This window comes from Diadema setosum, chromosome 21, assembly GCF_964275005.1.
Source record: "Diadema setosum chromosome 21, eeDiaSeto1, whole genome shotgun sequence".
Lineage (NCBI taxonomy): Eukaryota > Metazoa > Echinodermata > Echinoidea > Diadematoida > Diadematidae > Diadema > Diadema setosum.
The window spans coordinates 19,418,979-19,441,842 of NC_092705.1; the positions used below are offsets into that span (position 1 = coordinate 19,418,979).

General features: G+C 36.4%; 1 protein-coding gene across 1 annotated transcript in view; it reads right to left on the reverse strand.

Moving 5' to 3' along the window:
* Positions 1 to 22,864, reverse strand: part of LOC140244968 (uncharacterized) — a 76,651-nt gene that overhangs the window by 45,108 nt on the left and 8,679 nt on the right. The gene's annotated exons all lie outside the window — the stretch shown is intronic.

The following is a 22,864-nucleotide window of genomic DNA, read 5'->3' on the forward strand; positions in this document are numbered from 1 at the left end:
ATGGCTAGTTAACAGCCCGTTAACGATTGCCCCGTCACTGTACAGGCATACTAACCTGGAAACATTGAACTGCACATTACTTGAATATGAGACCATTCTGAAGCAAATAATTTTCACACAACAACAGATATGTACTCTTAAATGAATCCCACAAGGATTGGAAGAATCATCCCCAGCATTCCCACTGATTCCCACTGATCAGTTTATATAGCCATCCCCTTTAAAATAAGGATAAAATACTGTATTTTCAGAGTGCACACAACAAATGAATTTTGGTTTTTATGCAACAAATGGCAGTTTCTCGAACTGGACAAAATTACACCTTGAGTGAGGTACATACAGGATATCATGTGTATTGGATAAAATGCAGACCCTAAAGCTGTTGCAGATTGCTATAGATTATCATTAATCTAGTCTTGTTTTGCACCACATCATTGCCTTTCTTTCACATATTTAAAATCATTTAACTGTTTAATGGAGGCTATCTCAACCTAGTCACCTAATAACAAAATATTAAAATACAGTTGATATCTTAGTTGCATTATAGAGAGTAATGCGCTAAAGTCACAATTTTGCATGATAGGTAATTATTTCAATGTATAATTTCAAGCTTAGTGCTCCACCCAACAAAACAACTTTGACGATGAAAGCTCACACTTTAACTTCTATTGAGGAAGATGATGTAACTTCCTTTGCAGTCCTGACATGGAGGATAAAATAACTATCCATATTTTTAGCAACATTTTGAGAGGTTCTGAAGTTTATGAAAAGATTCCTAAAAAGAAACTAATATAGATTTATCTATAGTCATGGGTTCCAAACAGGAAGCTATAACCATGTGAATGTCAGAGGCCAGCCAAAATAGTGATTGGTTGATGATTTAAATCTAGCAGCAATATTCATCTGATTGTGGAAATGTATACATACTCTGTGTACTTGTGCTCCTTACATGGCTTGCACATATTTGATGTTATCAAGTTCACTTTTTGTTACATGGTCATAAGATGGATACATGAACATGGTAGAATAAAAATGATTAAAATTCTGACACTGCCTGAATATCTTAATGCTACATGAATTTAGTGTTTTGTATGAATAAAGTGGACAAACAACACTTGCTTTGAAAACACTCATGAATGTGTTTTAATATGATTATCACTTTGATCATTAAACAAACATGCACATTGTTTCTGCTTTGAATACAATCTTCAACACTAAATTTCCTCTTTCAAAATGAAATCATGATTTTTAATCACATATGTTGCATCAAATGTGGGAAGTTGAAGCAATTTAGCAATGACTCCTATTAGAAAAGTAGTTATAATCACTCACTTAATCACCTAAAGCATGACTATTTTGACCTCTTTTGTACAAATTGAGGAGAGTTATAAGTGAATGCCAATTATGCCACTCTGAACTTCTTAAAATGTTCAGTCAATGGTGTGCATGGCATATTGTATTCAAGATCACTGTAGCACAAAATTTTGAATGGAATCTCTATTTCTAAGGACTCTAATACATACCTGATGTCAAAGGTTTCTATAGCATTTTGCTACACATTTTTCCCCTCTACTGTAATGTTCACAAGAGTCCCATTTTCATTATAAGTCAGATTGTATTGTATCACAGTTAGCAGTTTGTTTGTTTGTTTGTTTGTTTCTTTTTTTTTTTTTTGCTCCAGCAGACTCAGGTATTATCTTAGATCAAAATCAAACTGAAAATCAAAATGAGAGGGTATTATGACAACAGAATGCTAATACAACAGCCAGATGAATTATTAATTGATATATGGTGTATGAGATCCCTCATTTATAAATAAATCCCCACAATATCACTGGTGTAAATAATGTTCTAATTCAACATTACCGGTACTCATTTTCATATTACATCATATTGCCATTTAATTAATTTTACATATTTGTAAAGCACATCCTACTTTAGGACAAAGACTGGCAAAACAATTGAGAACTTGCTTGTATTACCACATTCCCCCGTGCTCTCCACACCTTCAAATGTTTTGTTTTTCATATCATAAATTTTGTACTATCACTGAAGACCATTCCCACACTTTTTCGGATCTTGATGCAGAAATTTATTTCATTAGCATATGGGCACAACAAACTCTCATTTGGCTGCAAGTGTATGACTTTAAATGTAAAAATTCACAGCACATGCCTGAACAATGATCGGTGCATGACCCAATGCACCCTCACCCCAGACCTCGTGCTGCACATTATTTTTCATTTTTTCATGTGCCATGGTATACCAAAGTGTGCAATAAGGCAAATTTAAGGGTTCCAAAAACCAAGATGGACTGTCTCATGCATTGCAATGTGAATTGCAATAATCAGATATTATGTTGTGTCCACACACCAGAATTTTCTGTACGTGCATCATATTGCAAAGAGTATGTATTAAAAAAAAAACATAAATTTCATGTGTGTGCCGCGTGTGCAACTGAACCTAGTACTGTCACTATGGTGTAGTTGCATTATCATTCAGTACTTTTAATTTCCATGCTTAAAACTCAGACTGCAAACTGCAGAGAACAGAAATAGACTTCTGTGAAATTCAAATGCACTGAACTTGAATTGGTAGATCTCTGTAAAGCAAATTACCACCAAGTGCATGGTTGCTTTAATACTTGGACTGGCATGAAAACTTGAACCATCAATCACTCCACAGTTTTGATAAGGTATGGAGATATAAACTCTCAAACGAACCTTTCAAAACTACTGTGAAGGTTCTGAAGGGGAAAGATTGCAGGGAGTCTGCTGAAGACGTGTCACGAGTTTTCCAGTGTGTGCCAATGCTGTAAGTTTCAGAGCTTATTCATGCATGATCACATCTGCACACATGTGAATGTAACTCCGCTATACGGGTGTTGCCATTCACATGACAACTTGCATGACTGCACATACAGGAAACTTTAACAAAGTTGTATTGTCAGTCTCTTACAAAGCTAAGCATAATGTATACTGAATTAGGAATCTTTTAAACTGTCATGTCATAATATGAGTTGAACACACATAAACTATTCTTTGACATATATTCCTTTGAGAGGTTGAGTTAGGAGAAAGAGAAACTCAAGAATATCAAATCTGGAAAGAAAATGTCAAGGTGAAAGTAAATAAAATGTATATCTTTTGATATGAAAATCTCAAAGAAAATAATTATCAAATGTATCGTTTTTGGACAAAATACTTCATAAATCCTTGGTGTCATAATCTGTAGTCTTTTATAGAAATATGCTATTAAGTGAAAGTCACTACATGATCATAGCTGTTTCAATTACTTTTGTAGGCCTATGTTTATTATCAGTTTGTGTGGCAAACTATTAGCATTCTGGAAAAGTTCTGTGTGAGCAAGAATTGAGGGTGTTTGTGACGTGGGCCTTCTCATTTTGGTATTCATCTGTATCACATGGGCAAGCAAAGAGAAAAATCATGCACAGACCAAAAATGGCATTTCTAGACCAGAAATTGAATGAGAAATATAATGTATCAAGATGATAATCTTAATACAACTTATGGTGATACTGAAATGCTGACTATTTCAACAAACATTCATCACATGTAAATACATAATGCGATGAGTTTAAATTATAAGATAATGGGCCTCTCTATTTTATGACTGCAGTTATTGACTGATTCTGAAAATGATTCCAACTGGTAATGACTCTAAAACATCTATTATGTGAGCTTCTTGGAATCCCTCATTTTAAGAAGATGTCTATGGCCTCATGGGGTGTGACAAAATAAACAGAACTTGTCATAGGTGTCATACACACAGCAAAGAGCCACATTACACGGCCTTCAAAACAGGCAATATACATGTAACTACTGAAGGACGATCATGCAAATAAAAAAGGGAAAGCATTACATGGCAGATGAATCACATACAACTTATTACAAGTATATCTTATGAACATTTGGATACATTTCGTTTTTAAGTCAGGCCAGCAACAAAGACTCTTTATGTATGTTGCTTATGACTCAGACAAGGGGTCACAGGTCATGTGCACTGGCTGACTGCAAACACCTCAATTGATTTCAAATTGGTTTCCGTCATCAGTACTGTGTTATACGTTCTCACATGCTGTTCATTTTTAGTACTACACCATACCACAAGTACTATCTTAAATCTCATAGAATTCTTTCCCTCTCTTGTGACAATCAAGTACCATGATTTTCATCTAGTAATGCACAATTTGGTGTGAGCAATACTGATGACTGGGGGGGGGGGGGGGGGGAGGCCTTCATCAGAATGTCTACATGTAGGCCCTAAATAATCGTCGGCTGAAAACCAGAAGGATGTTATTGCAATTTTAAGGGGTATTGAGTTATACAAATCACAAGGCAAATACCATAATGTGTCTCGCCCATTCGCATACAAGAAATTGTACACGAATGGGATATAACAGATAAAAAAAAAGAGATATATAACAGATAAAAAGAGATATAAAAGGGTAAAAATTTATGGCAAAAAAGAAACGTGCCATAAAAACTTAACATTGGGCCCTTAAAGTTCGTTGACCCCTGCCTGTGACCTTTGACCTTGTGGTGACCATCAACTCCCCAAGGGACATCTACCATCCAAGTTTGGTCACAAACGGACCTTGCATGGATCAAAAGTTATGACCCATAATAGAAACGCGCCATAAAAACTTAACATTGGGCTCTAAGAGTTTGTTGACCCATGCTTGTGACCATTGACCTTGTGGTGACCATCCACTCCCCAAGGGACATCTACCATCCAAGTTTAGTCACAAATGGAGTTATGGACCAAAAGTTATGACCCATAATAGAAACGCGCCATAAAAACTTAACATTGGGCTCTAAAAGTTTGTTGACCCCTGCTTGTGACCATTGACCTTGTGGTGACCATCCACTCCCCAAGGGACATCTACCATCCAAGTTTGGTCACAAATGGAGTTATGGATCAAAAGTTATGACCCATAATAGAAACGTGCCATAAAAACTTAACATTGGGCCCTAAAGTTCATTGACCCCTGCCTGTGAGCTTTGACCTTGAGGTGACCTTCATATTTGGTAAAATGTGAAACTTTGTATGACCTCTCTTCCCTCAAAGTTTGATTGCAATTGAAGCCCAGAGTAAAGAGTTATGAAGTTTTTGTAGCGTTACGGACAGACGACGGACGGACGGACAGACGGACGATGGACGGGCAGACACCGCAGGTGATCCCTTAGTCTCCCCGCACCTCCGGTGGGCTCGACAAAAACCACAAAGGTGCTATTTCACCTGATATTTGTAAAAATACTTATAAATCTGCCCACTTTGATTAAACAAACTTTTTTATTTCATGAAAATTGATTGTTTCATTCTTATTAATACTCAAATCTTAGAATGTGATAGTGCCCTTCTGGTTCTCAGATGACATAATGCAAGTTACATTTGGTAATATGGTAACCTTACACTAGTACATACAAGTTACAAGTAGACTTGCTCATGTGGCAAACATGTTTCAATTTCTAGTTCTCTTTGCACATGTGTCCTATTATACTCTTCATGTATGTGTCATTGTAGACTTATAATATGAAGAAATGAAATTTTGACATCCCTCTTGATCACCTGCCAATCTGTGGTCTGGCTAAGGCTTACAGTATCATGTAAAAAAAAAAAAAAAAATCACTTTTAGCTCATGACACCCGAGATAATGAAAGAAAAAAAAAAAAGGATACTGTGATGTCATAAAAAGTTGCTAATCAGATGATAACTTGAACTGATACATTACATACACGGCAGTCTGATCACATGTTATGCTTATCTTCACATCAAACTGGGTGACATTTAAAGAGTCATATCAGATATAATGTGCATAGTTATCCTCTACATTTATAAGCAAGAAAGTTTCCTGTACTGCAAGACTGGTTATCAAACTACCTTGGCATTCACAGACTCTTGGAACCACAATGGAGTTTGGAAGATCCCCTGGGGCATGATGAATCATGCATTGTGTGTGGTGACAGGAGTATAAAGCCAGAGGAAGGAAAAAGGCATCACAGCTGAAATTCTTTCACTTTCCAACCTCTTCTGAAGCTTGGAGTCTTACTATAGGCTCCGTGCTTTTCTCCATTTTCTACATTACACCCTGCCATCCAAGCATCACGAACTGAAAACCTGTATCGATAGACTAACTCTGCCCATTTTCACTTTTCTTTTCTAGGAAGGTGACAAATGTGAGGTAGAAAATGCAATTAGGTGGTCTGCTCATACAAGTTTGGGTTTTGTTCACTCAATTCTCAACATGAAAACATACTACAAGTACACTCTTGCCGGTATAGCAGATTGATGCCCAGTTTCTCAACTAGCTGGGAATTATGTAAATGTAATTTGGCACACACTTATAAATACAATTTTACTTGCATGATTCTCATCTATTCATTATGGAAGATGATCCTATTAATGAAATCATTTTGAATTTGAACACTTTCTACACAAATTTTGGTCAAGGGTGAAAGAGTCTAAAATGTAGGACAGACATGACTTTAGTAGATGGTAGAATTTTTAGAGACCTCACTGGATTATCCATTTAGAAAAGAAAACAGCTGTGAGATACAGCCACATAAGTATCCTTTAGCCAACCAAAATAATTTATAAGGAGATAGTTTACCTTAGTCAGTTCAGCATTTATAAGCAGAATTTTTAATTTGAAACATGAAACCATGCTCTGACTAGCAGGTGTTGAAGAGATTACGTACTGTAGGATACCTGATTTGGTCTAACAAACTCAACACAGACATTCTGGATCACAGCTAAAGAAAAGTTCTACTCCATGTTTAAAGGGACTGTACAGTACTGATTGAGGTGGGGATTCATGTTTTGAACATTCCTAAGTGAGATAATGAAAAGCCTCTTATGAAATATGAAAGAGCATGTGATTTTAAAAAGGATTCAACGTTAATTTTATGAAAATTGGTTTTCAAATGGCTGAGATATCCAACAAAGTTCTATTAATAAAAGGCGACATGCCACAACTTTATTAGGATCTCTTTGTTTCACCTTGTTTTTGGATATCTCAGCCATTTCAAAACCGATTTTCATCAAATAAACTTTTGACACCCCTTAGAACTGCATGGTCTTTGACATCTCATAGAGTGGTTTCTGAACATCTCGCAAAACGTTAAAAGCTAAATCCTCACCTCGATCAGAACTGTACACACCCTTTAAGCTGTATGTAACAAAAGACAACCAGAAATGTGGTTGTTTCTATTAATATTAGACCAACAGAAACAAATACCAGCTCAAAGGGAGATATCAGTGACTGATATCACTGTTGTGTGAAAATTTGCTTTGAGTGAATATTCCATACCTTCTACAACTGATTTTGATAAAGCTCAATTTCCATTTAATTTGATTTTACTCCATCTATCACAATCATCTTGAGTGAGGAGCAAAGTATAACTTCAATAATGTTATTTGATAAATGATCGATTGAAATGCAGTTAACATTGTAATGTTCTGAATATACCTGATATAAGTGAGCAAACATTTTGCAGCAAGTAACAACCTCACATTTGAGCATCAAGATTCAAATCAATCCTCTTTTAAGAACAGAGACTGATAACTTATCTATCATAACCATCAACAGAATTTACTGAGTTTGGAAATCTATAGATGTAGACTCATCATTTGAGACCATGTATTTTAGATGTGCACTGCTCATTGTTTACCAACAGTATATATATATGTATCATTGTACTGTCACTGGTGAAAAACATCACTTTTACCACACAGATTTACAACCACTGTCATCCATTTGCACATGAGAACAACAGTAAAGACATGGGGAAAGTTGAAAAGTGATCTATCATGATGGCCAAGTGGCAATGAAAATCCTTTAAATAGAGTAAATCTAAGAAAAGAACATGTCCTCTTAAATGCTTTGAAGGGAGTTTCTACAGTGCTTTTATATATCTATTATTTTCATGTTATTGCAGCACTCAAGAACAGGATGAAATCCCTCTGTGATCGGATCTGATCCTTCTTCATATAAACTCATTGAAATATGTTTTAAAACTTAAAACTCAAGCAAACCATATCGCATGTCAAATACTTGTATCCTCAACTTTGGACAAGCATGCTACTCCAGGGACATAAAAAGCATGATGACACTATATCTGAATGAGGTCATATTTTTTTTCTACTTTTTTTTTCCAAGGAGGATGTTTATGGGATGAACAGTTGGTTTGTTTAAAGATGATGAGATCTTTGTTTTGATTAATTCAAGAGTAGGGCAAACCTTTCAAAATGCTTCTATACAACATTTCTTTTTGGAATACCTACTGTATATATATACTGAGTATTTCACAAGATTCTTATTTTCACAAATTTTGCGAGTCGGTGCTATTCGTGAATTTAAAAATATGCAACAATATTTACTCTGGTCCAGACATGAACATGACATGCACACAATATATTTCTCCATTCAGTACTGTACTTCAAAATTGTGAATTTAACCACTCGAAAAATCATTGGGAAGTCCCGATTTGCAAAAAAATTAGACTAGGTAAATAAATGGCATATAGGGCCTACAGTATTCTTTACATTCTTCCTGGGCTTAAGGGCTCACATGGGTAATTCCCCATAGAGACGTGTGTTAAATTCCAAATTAAAAAAATTCTGTAAAATAGCTAGGAGAAATGAGGTCTTTCATCTTCGGTAACCTGAAAAGGTGAAATATATCCTTTCATCCATCATATTTCCAAGGGGGGTTCTCCAGCTCACACTCTGTCCAAGGGTTCGCAAAGCCAGACCATGAGTTCTTTTTACTAAAAAAAATCACATATTTTCTGTACATGCACCCAATCAAATCCTGTAAAAGTGGAAATTTTCGCGGTGTTGAAATTTTCAAACTAGTGTGAAATTAAAAGCATGCGCATATTTTTGCTTGCCATATGTTCCTGTAGTTGGTGTCTTTTATACTGCAGAATCAAAAACAAACTCGCGAAACTCTTCTTATCCGGCCGAGCACGAAAAATTAGTTGCGCGAAAATATACACTTTTACAGTATAGTCCCTCCAAATTCCATGAGAAAAGCTTTCATCTTCCTACCAAAATGCAGTTTGTGGAGGATTTCAAACTCAATATCTGCAGCTATTCAGTTTTAGACAAACTGCCCTTTCTGATTTCTAATTAATTTTTTTCTTTTTAGTATCTTTGGTACGATTTTGTGATGCGGTCAGGGATATTCCATTATATTTACAAGTGTGACCCCTTCACATCACCTGAAAGAATCTGCTGGCCTGTTGCCCAGTCTTACCCAGCCTTTCACCAAGGCCCTCTTGCTGTATGGTGGTGAGCATATGGGGGCAAGCGAAGCAAGCTCAGCTGAGTTGGGCAGCATGAGGTCCTTTTGAGATCTGATTCGCATCTTTATATTAGCTCTTTGAATTGCCGATTTTTGCTCTCCGGATTGGGGAGTAAAAATCAACCAATCAGCGTGTCTGTCTGCCCTTGCCCAATTTGCATACGGCAAATGCATGCCACATACCTCCACTGGTGGTCAGTCATGCATGTGAACAGGCCGGACAACGCCAAGACGAAGGATGTGGGGAGCGCACCATTCCATTGATTGATCAGAACCCATTAATATGACATTCAGTAGGGGTCAACTATGTCAATCAAAGTCATTAATGATAATGTGTGAAGCAGATCTCAAAAGTCCCTCACGCTGTCACACTCGGCTGCAGTGGTGGATCCAGGGGGGGGGGGCGCACTGGGCCTCTTTATTTGTAGTTAAAACAAAAGAAATAAAAAGAAAAAAAATGAGATGAAACCCGGAAGTAACACCAGAAATATTGTTTGCATCCCCCCCCCCCCCCCCCCTTTACGGAATTCCTGGATCTGCCCCTGGGCTGGGCTCACTTCGCTCGCCCATTAGGCCTATAGCCGTCATACAGCGAGAGGGCCTTGACAAAAGGCTAAGCCTTACCTGAATGTTGTTCAGGCACTTAAACCATTGAAACTGGTGTAAAGAATTGTGCGAAATGCATCCATATCACACACATACTCTGATCTTGTTCATACATGTGTACACAAGTTAAAGCATCATGTACAGAGCTGTGTATGGACCTTGCACAGCTGACAATAACATCTGAGCTTTTTATTCAGGACTGTTGCTTAATTGGGACATACATATAAACCTTACCATATTCCCACATAACTGCCCTGGTTAAGCAGCAGAGACTGTAAAGAAAGAGAAGGTAGAGTAACAGGAGGGAGGGGGAGACAGGGAGAGAAAATGAGAAATGGAGATGCTAAAACATTCTACAAACTGTTTTCTTTTCTCTCCTTCCATGCCCCCAAGGAGGGTCTTTCTCACATTCCAGCAACTGACACCTGAAACTTGTGCGACCCAAAAACTCTGGCAAATCACAAAGGGTCATGAAGGTCACAATCAGGTGGAACAGAACACTTCTGCCATTTCACTTGTTGACATAGAAACTGTGCATCTACATACAGGTTGCTCAATGTTTTATAAGCATAAAGATGAATGAATGAAAAATTCTGAGTGAAGAGATGTAAATTGTGCGGTTTCATTCAAATGGAGCTACCTATATATCAGGGTTCCTTTCATCCTTGCATACACCATTTAATAGTTGGGAGCAAGAAGGACATCAGTGCCAAGACATTCTACGGCATAAGTACCTTTCTGGTTATTAACTACCACCATCAGTATTCTGTTCTCTATTTTGGCATGAAGTTTTGTGTGTTGCAAGACTTACACTGTAAACTGACTTCTCAGCCGGCCATCAGATTTCACAAGAAGTGCTATATATAGAGTGAATGTTGCATCCAGTATGTGATTTTCATGTTGCACTTCCAAACTGCACAATTTCAGTTTGTTCCATCACAGCTGACCTTGAAGTGAATGCATGAATTTCACTGTCGAGCAAACTACAGAGGTGACAATGATAGAAGCAACATCTATCTTAATGATGATGGAGATAATAGAATTCATTCTAAAGTGCTCTGATGAACATACAAGCAGGGCCTACAGTAAAAACAAGATATTGAAGAATTGCGCATTGAGCAATAATCTTTGGCTTTGGCTTGTCTTGGTGCTGTGGGGTTTGACATACAAGTAACATCTAGCCTGTTCACTGTTCACAAGAAGTAGGCTCCTAACCAGGAAGAATGTAGTATAAAAAACAAGTTTTTGAGAGTATAACTATACAAGTGAAAATAACAGAATACAAGAAGTCTTTATTAGCTGAGTATATTTGTTTTTTTATTGATATGCTTTCCTCTATAATAACTGACTAATGCAATGGCCAGAAAAGGATCTAAACAAATGTGACCCGCTACAACAAAATGATCCTAAAGTCGGGCGAGGTCGATTATTTGAAAATTGCACGATATAATCCCCTAATCTTCCTGCTTTAGATTGATATATAACACATTTTATAAAAATAATCGGCTGCGGAGATATCGATGTTTAAAAGAGAGCATGTCGAGACGTCTGGAAAATCACTGTTTCGAGGAAACCGCCCTAAAAGTCTTCCTTTCGACGCAATCGCGATCAACGGACACGCAAGTCAGTTTTCACCTCTGGACAGTAGAAGGTAAGTCCTAGCAACCCATGAAGAGTTCATTCAAGCACATCAGCGTCGCCGGTCTCCTCACCAACCAATCAGTGACCAGGATGTGAGAAGCGGCTGAGCATAGCGCACCCCGCCCGCACGCACCAGTCGACTGGGCAGCGTGCGAGCTTCACGCTTCGGTTAGCAGCAAGCAGCAAACTGACCAATGAGATCACTCTGGTCGTTGTTAGGGGCGGAACCTACGTATCTGTGGCGCTCAATCCAAATTTTCGAACCAGTTTCTGCTTCGTTGAAACGCCAAAAAACATGGCTCAGAATAACGCTATTTTTTGGTCTTTCCTTTGATCATTTTGCTTCAAAATTTCGACAGATGATAGAAGACATGTTAGACTCCAATAATATATCAAAATCAAAAAATCATAAGTTTTGACCAATTTTAATGCTCTGACTTCAAACTCGATTTTCATGGCTTCGACCTTGCGCGACTTTAGGACCTTTTTGTTGTAGCGGGTCACAAATATCAGATGTCACTTCAAACAAGATTATTCACAAATGAACATGATGAATAAAAACTATGCCAACACTCGATGCAAGTAAGTTGTTGTCAAATTTGTTCTTCCTTGTTACACAACTATAGTGCTTTCCATGAAAGGTTACTCAGTACGACAGTTAGTGACACATGCATAATTGGCAAACAGGTTCTGCCCACTGCATCTAGCGGATGTATTAGATTGTCTAAAGAGGTCTGCCATGTACAACATTGACAACATATAGAGGAGTCTGTATTCATGTTAAAGGGAAATTGTCTTTTAACCTTATGTCATTTTGGAAAGTAACATACCTTGAGCACAAAATTTACCTTAAAGGGGAACATTTTTGCTGTGTATTCACAATTTTCGCAAATCATGACAAATACTTCCATGGTCTTTATTCGAGGTGGCAGTAAATGCATGATATAGGGCCTAGCTCCTTATTAGAAATTGGCATTCAAAAATGAATAAGAATCATAGTGGCTGAAATTGGTATTACACTCAATACAATAGTACCTCCAGACTTTTCAACTGTCAATGATATAGCCTTCAGATGAATTTCCAACAGATAAACTTCTATTCTAAAAATCAGAGCAAATGATCTCAAAATTGTCTTTATCATTTGATAGCATTCATTACATTAGTTTTATTTTTACTTCCACAGAGTTCCATATTCACAAAAATACATTCTAACACAATTCTGTGAACACTACTGGTTCCAACTACTTCAAATCACAGAAAAATACAATTAATATGCAGGAGAAGGGATGATATATATATATATAACATACTTTATTTCAATTGCAAATTAAAGCATGTGATGAATATTCCTAGGATACTACCTGCCCACAGGCAGGTAAGTACAAGGAAAGAAATACAGTGGACCCGGTCCATCACACCACAATTGACAGTTACACAAATATATACATGTATACAAGTACACTTACACACAAACATGATACATGAACGGCTGTTTCAGGACGAAAAGAAAAAAAAAACCGCTAAAATGAACTTATATCAGCATAAATTTAACCTAAGAAACACAGGTATATTCTATTCATATTATATGGTGTACACTGGCATGGCAGACCACAGACTATGTACACAGTGTATCAGCATGAAAGTAAAACATGGCTAAACACTGCATCCAATGAGGCCAATGGAGTGTTAGTAATACAATGACAATGGACAGATAATGAAGTGAGTAATACAAACATGATAAGTGAATGACACAAGCAGGATCAAATGATATCAGCTTCACAGGCAAGAATGGCTAGTGTCTAGTTTGCAAATTGTCTGTACATGATGACACTTGAGTGGAAGAAAGAGATTAGGAGAGGACCTGCACTACTCCTTCATGACAATACTAAATATAATACAATATAGATATCACACAATGATATTAGAATTCCAAATGTAAGTATAACTGAATAAACAGCAGAGCTAAAGATATACACACTTTAGTCATTCCTACAGTTTGTGTTATATACTGCTCTATATATTATAATAAAATCATCCCTCCTATAACTGTTTGTACACAATCTTTTGAAATACAATACAACTGAATTGGAGCTTTATATCGACCCCCCCCCAAAAAAAAAAATAATAATAATAATAAATAAGAATAAAAATAAAAAAAAAATTAAAAAAATTTGCTCATCTACTAAATCATGAAAAGCTTGCCTTTCAACATCTGATTTCACTCCCTTTTTTCATGATCACTTACTCCAGTCCTTCAAAAACAACTGGTATTCACGCCATTAAACTGCATTATGCATTTCACTCCAAATTAGCAATAATACATGGTTTTACCTCTCAAGCTATTTTTTTTTTTTTTTTTTTTTTTTTTTTTTTTTTTTTTACTGGACCCTTTCAGGTTATTGTGTATCTTTCAACAACAGAATCACTCAAACAAAGAGCAGTTTACAAGATTCAGCTCCAGAACTGTAAGTCAAATTCCTCTCTGCCCCCCCCCCCCATTTTTCTTCTTTGTGCATGTGTGTGACAGACATACTTGTTACAATTTAATCATTTCAGATTACAGAATGTGATGATATTTGAGTTTTCATGTGGATAATAGATGTCTGCATCACAAGCCAGTTTAGTGTGTGTGTGTACTTGGACAGGAAAAACAAATCTATTTACTGTCAGAATTTATGAGAGAAGTAATGCTGACTTTTTGTTTTCACTGGGCAAGATGAATATGAAGTAAAGTAAGGTCTGAAAACATCAAGTGTGGATTTCTGATGCATCAGTTGTTACAGGTATATCCGTGACTACTTCAGCTTGTGTGAGTATCCGTAAATTTAGTGCAGACCCTTTCTCACTGTTTTGGCCTTTCTTTTCTTTCCTTTTCACATCTTTGCCTACTATTATCCTCAGCCTAAGATTTTTCCCTAGCCACTTTTCTCATCTACATTCTAAGTCCTGTGATATGTGTGAATCAAGGAGTACAGTAAATGTTGGTGCTGTTCTCAATTGCATATTCTAAATCTGTATATATAATCATGTATACTGTAATAAATGCTAGCAACATAGATGGCACAGGATGTTAAAAGAACCTGGATCTCATCACTCATGTCTGAGGAGATAGCAAATGAATATTTTCAAGAAGATGGCATAATCTTAAATCCCTCATTTTAACAGAAGGGATGTCCGGGTAATATTGGAGAAATTACCCTAGCTGACTCAGGTATAATTTGGCAAGAACTACTGCGACAATGTCTAAGCAACATTTTGGGGGGACTGCTTTAACAAGTAGGGTAAAAAAATATGGTTACAGCTCGTTATTCCGAAGGTTCGTTATTCCGAAGGCTCTTTATTCCTAAGATTCGTTATTCCGAAGGTTCATTGTTCCAAATTTCATTTTCGGATTAACCAATCTTCGGAGTAACGAACCTTCGGAATAATGCCACAAATTTTCGGATTAACGAACCCTTTTTCATTTTCGGATTAACGAACCTCTAGGTATAGGGAATTTGCGTGTTTCGGATTAACGACCCTTCGGAATAACGAACCTTCGGAATAGCGAACCTTCGGAATAACGAACAGCACCAAAAAAAATATTGCCTGTACATTGTTACATTAATTCTGGTTTGATAGGCTCTGCTAAAATGGGGCTTGAGTCATTATGATTTATCACCACCAAGACATTTGATAAAAAGAATATAAATGAGAGAAAGATAGCAACATAGGCCTAGGAAGTTTATGTAATCATGATGTAGTATGTGAGTCAATTTTGTCAAATCCAACACTCAGAACTTTCAATCCTGCCAAGGAAGAGAACCAGAGTAAGTGACTGAATTTGATTGCAATTAAGTTCAGATGAAATTAGATTCTTCAGTAGAACAAGGACAGTAGTTGTCAGATTTATTGTTATCATTATTATCACAAATCATTTTTGTTATTGTAATCACTATTATTAATATTATTATTAATAGTGATTACAATAACTACAGATGTTTATGCCCAGTTCTGCAAAATAACTCTTATTTATTCATCACTGCAGCTGTTGCGCTGCAGAGCAAAATGCAAAATCTTTTCGTTCTTTTTTTTTATCCTTATAGTGATCCCAGTCACTCTTTTATTTCACCCTGTTCCATTTTTGAACTTACTTGAAAATTTTGCCACAAAGTTTCTTTGATACAAAAAGTAAAAAAAAACAACAACTACAAATAAACATATAAACATATGAACAAATCCCTGCAAAACATATCAGATAACATGATGGAAGACAAGCTATCATATCACTGGCCTGATACTATTTCCATGGAACTATCTCACAGACCTCTTCTTCTTTATGTGATTGTATTCATTGTTCCTTTGGATCACAACTTTCTTTCCGGACAGTCAACTTCATGCTTAAATTTGGTGACATCAAGATCACAAAGGCAGATCTTTAAAGGGGAAGTTGTGAAAGTACATGATTTGAAAACAATGGGTGTGAAAGTTTCTCCTCTCATTGTTCTTATCAAAAGGAAAGGTAAATAATGCACTGCAGCTTCAATAGAAAGTAAAGCTTGCCAGTACTGTTGTCTGTATAAGACACATTTCAACCATTAACCTCTAATACCACTAATGGGAAACTTCAAGTGGCTGAAGAAATCATAATATGGAGCTATGATGCAATTAAAAAGCTATAACTAGGTAGATTGCTTTACAAAGTAGATTATTTAATCAGGACTTTTATCAAATTCAATGACCTCATCACTATTATTTTTTTTTTCTGTCTTACTGAAATTACTGTAATTGTGGATCACCACCACAGGGAGATGTAAAGATTATGTGATTGGTTAAAATCTTCACACAGCTTATCAGCTATATATTCTGAACACGTGTTTGTCAATTTACAGTTTAAAGGGATATCATAACTTCTGTATAGAAATTGATAAGAGTATCATAGGATAGGATGGAACAGTCAATGAAACTGGTCTCAGACATAAAGTTATTCTCCATGACAGAAATCTGACACACAAATAAACCGTTTGATATATGATAATTCCAAATAAATAAATAGACAAGTAAAAGATGGAGCGATAATTTATTGCATAGCTTTACCACTGAGATGTTCCCTTACCTCTCTTACTCCAACTTCTTGCTCTTAGACTCACCCTGGTTGTCCAATGAATTTGCACAATTTGCACTATGGGTAGTCTGGATTGCAGGCTGAATTGGCATTGTGTGTGTGTGTGTGTGTGTGTGTGTTTGCTTGTTTTTTGTCTTTATCTGGAGAAAGGGTACTAGGTTTGCTCTCTCCATGTATTCCCCATCTGTCTCGTTTCCAAGCTAACACTGCATCACTTTTTTTATTATAGAATTATCAATTCCATATAAAATCATGGCATCTATCTTACTGAAAATCAGGAGCCATGTTTGAACTGCAGCTGTACATCTCCAGATTATCTTCTTTTCAATGCTTGAAATTAATGGCTCATCTGGTCTATTCCAGTGAAAGTGCAGGGAAAAGAGTTGACAAGGTTCCTACACTGGAAAAAAAGGATATCCTTTGCCCGAGACTACTAAGGTGAAAAGAATCCCACCCATTTGTAAAGAAAGACTACAAATTACATCACTTGAACTCACGTTGATTCATGCATTCATTAAGGCATGCCACTGCCAGCATTGGGCGTTATCCCATAATAAATCTGACAACCTACAAACAAATATCTACTCTTGTTTTGAGAGAGGTGATTGATAATTTCTTGACAAGTGGTAGCACACACACATTACACTATTGAACATTACACAGCCTATAACAAAACAAGTCAACATGTAGCTTTCATCTTTATACTAGGCTCTCTAATATTCAATGACACTGCATCTATCATAATGTCAAGCAGAAATCCAGAATATTGCTTTTTCAAATGTGAAAGTACGCCTTCATTTCTGATTGTCCTCCATTTTTGCCTTTACTGGCATTTTTTTGATATTTTAAATGTCCTTGTAATTGTTCTCATTGTAGGATATGATGGCTCCCCCCCCCCCACATGAGTCTTTAAAAAAAATAATAAAAAAATCAGGAGGAATAATAACATCCATAACTTTCTGCAGGTTCAGCCGTAAGATCATTCCTGTCTAAAGGGAGGGGGGGGGGGGGGGGTGTACATGGGGGTAAATTGACACTTTATCCCTGCAGCCCAACCTAAAAAAAAAAATAATAATGTTCTGTGTATGAGATGCTGCTAAAATGACAGAAAAAACTGAAACATCCCAGAATCTCACCTTTGTAAGCTTTGTAAGCATTGCTACATAGTATGTTTAGTGGCACACAACATGGTGTTATCACTCAAACAATTTGAATTGGTAATAGTAGTTCTAAATTTTAAGACAGTGGTGGTGTGTTGTGATAAATGACCATGAGGACTGAACCTATAACCTTTTTTTTCCACAAAGGAAGTATCTCCCTTTTCATTTATTTTCATATTTTCCTAGCTTTAGTACAGTTACTTTCCCTTGACCTTTTATCCTATCATTAAATGCAAATAACTTTCTTTTTTTTTAATTTCTGATAATCATACCAAATCATATCACAATAAAAGGTTATTTACCAACTTTATGGCTGGAAAATAAAATTTTTCTTCAAAGTTCAGTGACCTTTGCCTTTGCTGGCTATGTCCCAAACTCTAATTGGCACAAATGTAAATGTAAGCCAAGTACATTGTACAGAAAAAAATACAGGAAAGGGTTGAAGCCTCTAGCACCTTTGCAATTTAAACCCAGTATACATACTAGAACATAATTTCCTGAGAAGAAATTTGCAGGAAAGAAATCCTCTGATGAGAGCAATAAACTTTGTTTTGAAAATATGACTTGACTGCCTGAGACATGATCATAAAATCAATGTAATCATGTGAGAGCCTTGAAAAGGCCATAGTTGTACAAAAACCTTTTTTCTGAGTCAATTAGAGTTTCATTTTTGTATTACCATCACCAGGAAAAATCTGTGCAAGACAAAGTAGTGAGTGAAATGTTATCTTTTTACAATTTTTTTTTTTATGGTCAAGTAGGTATTTTGTTACAAAATCACTTCATTTCAGCAAAGCCTACTACACAGATGATTCCAGGTGAGATTCTCACTTTCCAAAACATTTTCATTCCATTTCCGCTCAATTTACTTCTTCATGTTACGGTAAAACCATCACCAATATCAGTTTCAAACTCCTTCCTCTTTCAGAATACTGTACATATCAAGCCATCTGCACTGCCCAGTTGCTATGAAGTCCATTACTGTGTACGCCTACCAATCCCTGCCTCAGATGTGTTATCACCTGTCAAACAGCTACACAATTATTGTATAGGCCCATAATTTGGAAACACACCCAGTGCTCTTTCAATCATGTTGAGTATTCACAGATTTGTTTTTATATAATTCATTCATATGAGAGCAATCAGACAAGTATATTAATTTTACAGCAATTGCATGTCCTAGCATACAGATCACACACTCCATTTTGTGACAATCATGCATAAAGCAGTAACAGCACATCAATAAACATGAGGGCCCCATTTCATAAAAAGATGTTAGGATACTAGTAGCAAGTCTTGCTAGCATAGAAACTTCCTATAGTAACAGCCCAAAAGGAAGCTGGACTCTTGTCGTTACTATGACATTTGCCACTTCAGCAAGAGTTAAAACTGCATTAACAGAGACATACTAAATGCGTAGATAGTCGAAACATGAACAACACACACACTCAATTCAGAACTTCCACAAAAAAGAGTGTGCCCAAACTTGATCTGATGAAGCAACCGCAAACACTCCTCCTCGAGCTCAAAAGAAAATGAGCATAAACAGTATCCCGAGAACAGCGTTTTTGATCAGGGTTTTAAAATGCTGATTCCATCCTCACACACTGCGATTAAGCGCACCCTTATGTGATGGCATGTACCTGTTTTAATTCTTTTATTCCTCCAGTTTTATGGGGTCAGCCAGATGCTATTACACATATAAGCCAGATCGACCGACAGTAATAAATCTCAAGTTACTTGCAACACCAAGCTCACATGCACCATAAATCCATGCTATCTTTGTATTCAAACTAAATAGCTTGACTACATCTCAAACATAAATTAAATGCAATGGGTCTTTAAGGCAGGCTTACTTACCTCAAAGGGTCAAATATTTGGGATGCAGCTTTTTTTACTTTCCTGCAGTCTACTTCTTTGTATATTCATAAATCATTATATCCTGCCCAACCTGGTGCACCCTTACCTCTCCAGTGTATGCTCTGATTTTGAAAATGTAATTGATATTTGTGAATGAAAGCCGAATAAATGATAATAATAATGATGATAATAATAATAATGATAATAATAATAATGATAATAATAATAATAATAATAATAATAATAATAATAATAATAATAATAATAATAATAATACTAATAATAATAATAATAATACTAATAATAATAATAATAATAATGAAATAATAATAACAATAACAATAATAATAACCTCAATTCTTTTCCAGTCTAGATTAATAAATGATAATCCATTCAGTTTATCCATGCTTTTCTGCAACCTAAGCATCCTCAGGATTATTTTAATGCAGTTGAAATATTATTGTATCAAGCTTATGATTTTGCCCTTAAGTATATACAGTAGAGTTTTTTCTATGGATTTCACATGCTATTTCATACCATACCTAATTGCTTTAATATCGGATATACAGGAAAACCAAACAAATACAAAATTTGTACAAATCTATCCAAAATTGGTCCTAAACTAGGAAAAGTAGTGGAATTCAAAGTTTCAAATGATTTCAGCAATATATTTAGACAATTGGAGTAACCAAACATGCTATCACATAGGGTGATGACATCACCTCACTGGTCTTCCATTCATTGACATGCAAATTTGCACTAAATTCTTTAAAAAAAAAATGATATCAAGAGAAATACTTGCACGTTTCAAATGAAACTTGATTTGTTATGCTACATTGCTGTGCTATCAAAATGTTGTTGTTGTTGGGTTGTTTTTTGTTGTTGTTGTTTTTTTTTTGGGGGGGGAAGGGTATAGTGTCTAAATCATACACACACACACACACACACACACACACATACACACAAAATGATTTTCATGACATCTTCTGCACATGAACAACATGGAAATCTGTGAATATATGACATCAACACTCCTGCTACCTGGCATACTGTGAACATTATGTGGAAAATATGTGTGACAAATTAGAATTCCATAACATTTTCAGCTTGGGCTCCTGGCCATTTCAGGGATTTTATGTCAATATAACACAGCATGGAATTGCACACCATGTGAATCTGTGAATGTACCAGTTGAGCTCAGTGTTTTAGTAGATGTAAAGGCAGACATTATATCTGTTTTTATCAGGGTTTGAAACTGAATTTCCATGAAAACAAGCATAAAAAAGAAAATTTCGTACGTCTTCATCAAATAGTGGTATTGGTTGCTACCACATCAGTAAATTAGCTGAGGTAATGATGTCTTGACAAATAACACTCACATTGGTTTTGCAGAAAAATTACACAAGCAATATTTTGATTGACAATATACTAGCTAAAATCCATTCTCATCAGTGATCATTGCTAGTTCACTTCAATATACTGTGGTAACTAAAATTTGATGTAACAGATACAAGTTTTCCATTTCATTTGATGTCACAGAGGATAATTTTCTTAAACAAGGATTTCTGTGTTGGTTAATGTGAGACTTGTGAGGCCATAACATCATTATATCATTTAATTTGCATAAGGCCAAGTAAAAAAAGAAAGCAGTTTCTCGTCCGGGTTTTTTGAGCAAGGCGATGAGGGAGGTCCTTACTATTTGATATCTTACTATTTTTTCAAGGATTGTCAAAATGGAAGTAATATGTGTTTCTCGTCCGGTAATTTTGAGAAAGGTAATGAGAGAGGGCTTTACTATTGTCTATATCCAATTTATGAAATGACTATCACTCTGGTAGCTGTGTTAGGAGAGACCGGGTCCCAAGTGTATGTCTTGCCTGCACTCTGTGCATTTTCAAACAAATAGATATATTTGAAATGAAACTTCATGCATGCTGAATAATATATGTGCTTTTTCTTTCAACTACAGATGTCAAGGGAAAATGACCATCTTAATACTGGTATCTAGGCCTAGTGTTGTAATGGCATTTCTGATACCCGGTACCAGTGTAAGCTTGCAATTCTGATGTGTTGTGCTATTAATTTAAACAGGTATAACAAAATATCAATGTACGACTGAAATAAATTCCATGATATTCAAAACACTGATTTATCTGTCATTGGTACACCTTGTATCTGTGACTTTTTGTGTCCACACAGCTGGTATGTATATATATGCATCTCTTCACAGTACAAATATATTGTAGCACATTCAATTGGAAACTGGCTTGTGCAATTGCAGAGATGGATGTCAAAATGATACTTGCTGATATGGCATTATAGAATTAAACCTTTAAAGATGTTTCTTCATGTTCTAGACATTTTGATGAATGATATTGCATACCACACGACAGGGGATACGACTCACGGCCGTGTCCTTGAATTTACATCGTAACGAAAAGTACATGTATCCCGCAGAAATACGAGACAAACCAGAATCCGTGGAAAAGTTATTTATTTTGTGGATACACCCATTTAAAAATCTACATTTGCTGGAAAAGCGCATTCATTTTCTCTTCAAAATAGAACAAATCCGTCATCGCCGTCAGATGTAACGTTACAGAGCTGAGTGTACGGGCTTCTACACAATCGTCATTCGCATGCTTGTGTTCATGCGTGCGTGCAGACATCTGACAGGCCAGGGGATGGGGACCCTGACACCTATAGACAGTGCAGCAGACACGCATGCCATACGCGGCCGGCACGGCCACGGTGCACTGGCACCGTACCTCGACACTGCACACACATGCACATAGTCACAATGACATGAACATCAAACTCGATACAATCCTCACAAGCATTTGTACAGTACAATTCATCCGCTTAAAATATGAGAAACGGGGAAAATACGAACAATGCGCGAAATATGTGTGGAATATCAGCGATTGTTCGAAGAAATGTTGCCGCTATCGCGTTCACGACGTACCGAGTGCGCTGTATCCATCATAGCCCAGGCCCGAGCCCGCCCGCACCCTTCCAACTACAGTGGTTCGACTGCTTTGTGGGTCATTCCTTCTTGCCCAGCTCGCAGTATGAAATGCATGCGTTATTACATACGCACTACGGAAGCTACAGCTATACTACAGCTAAGTAGAGGACGCAAGGCGTATACATCACGATTGG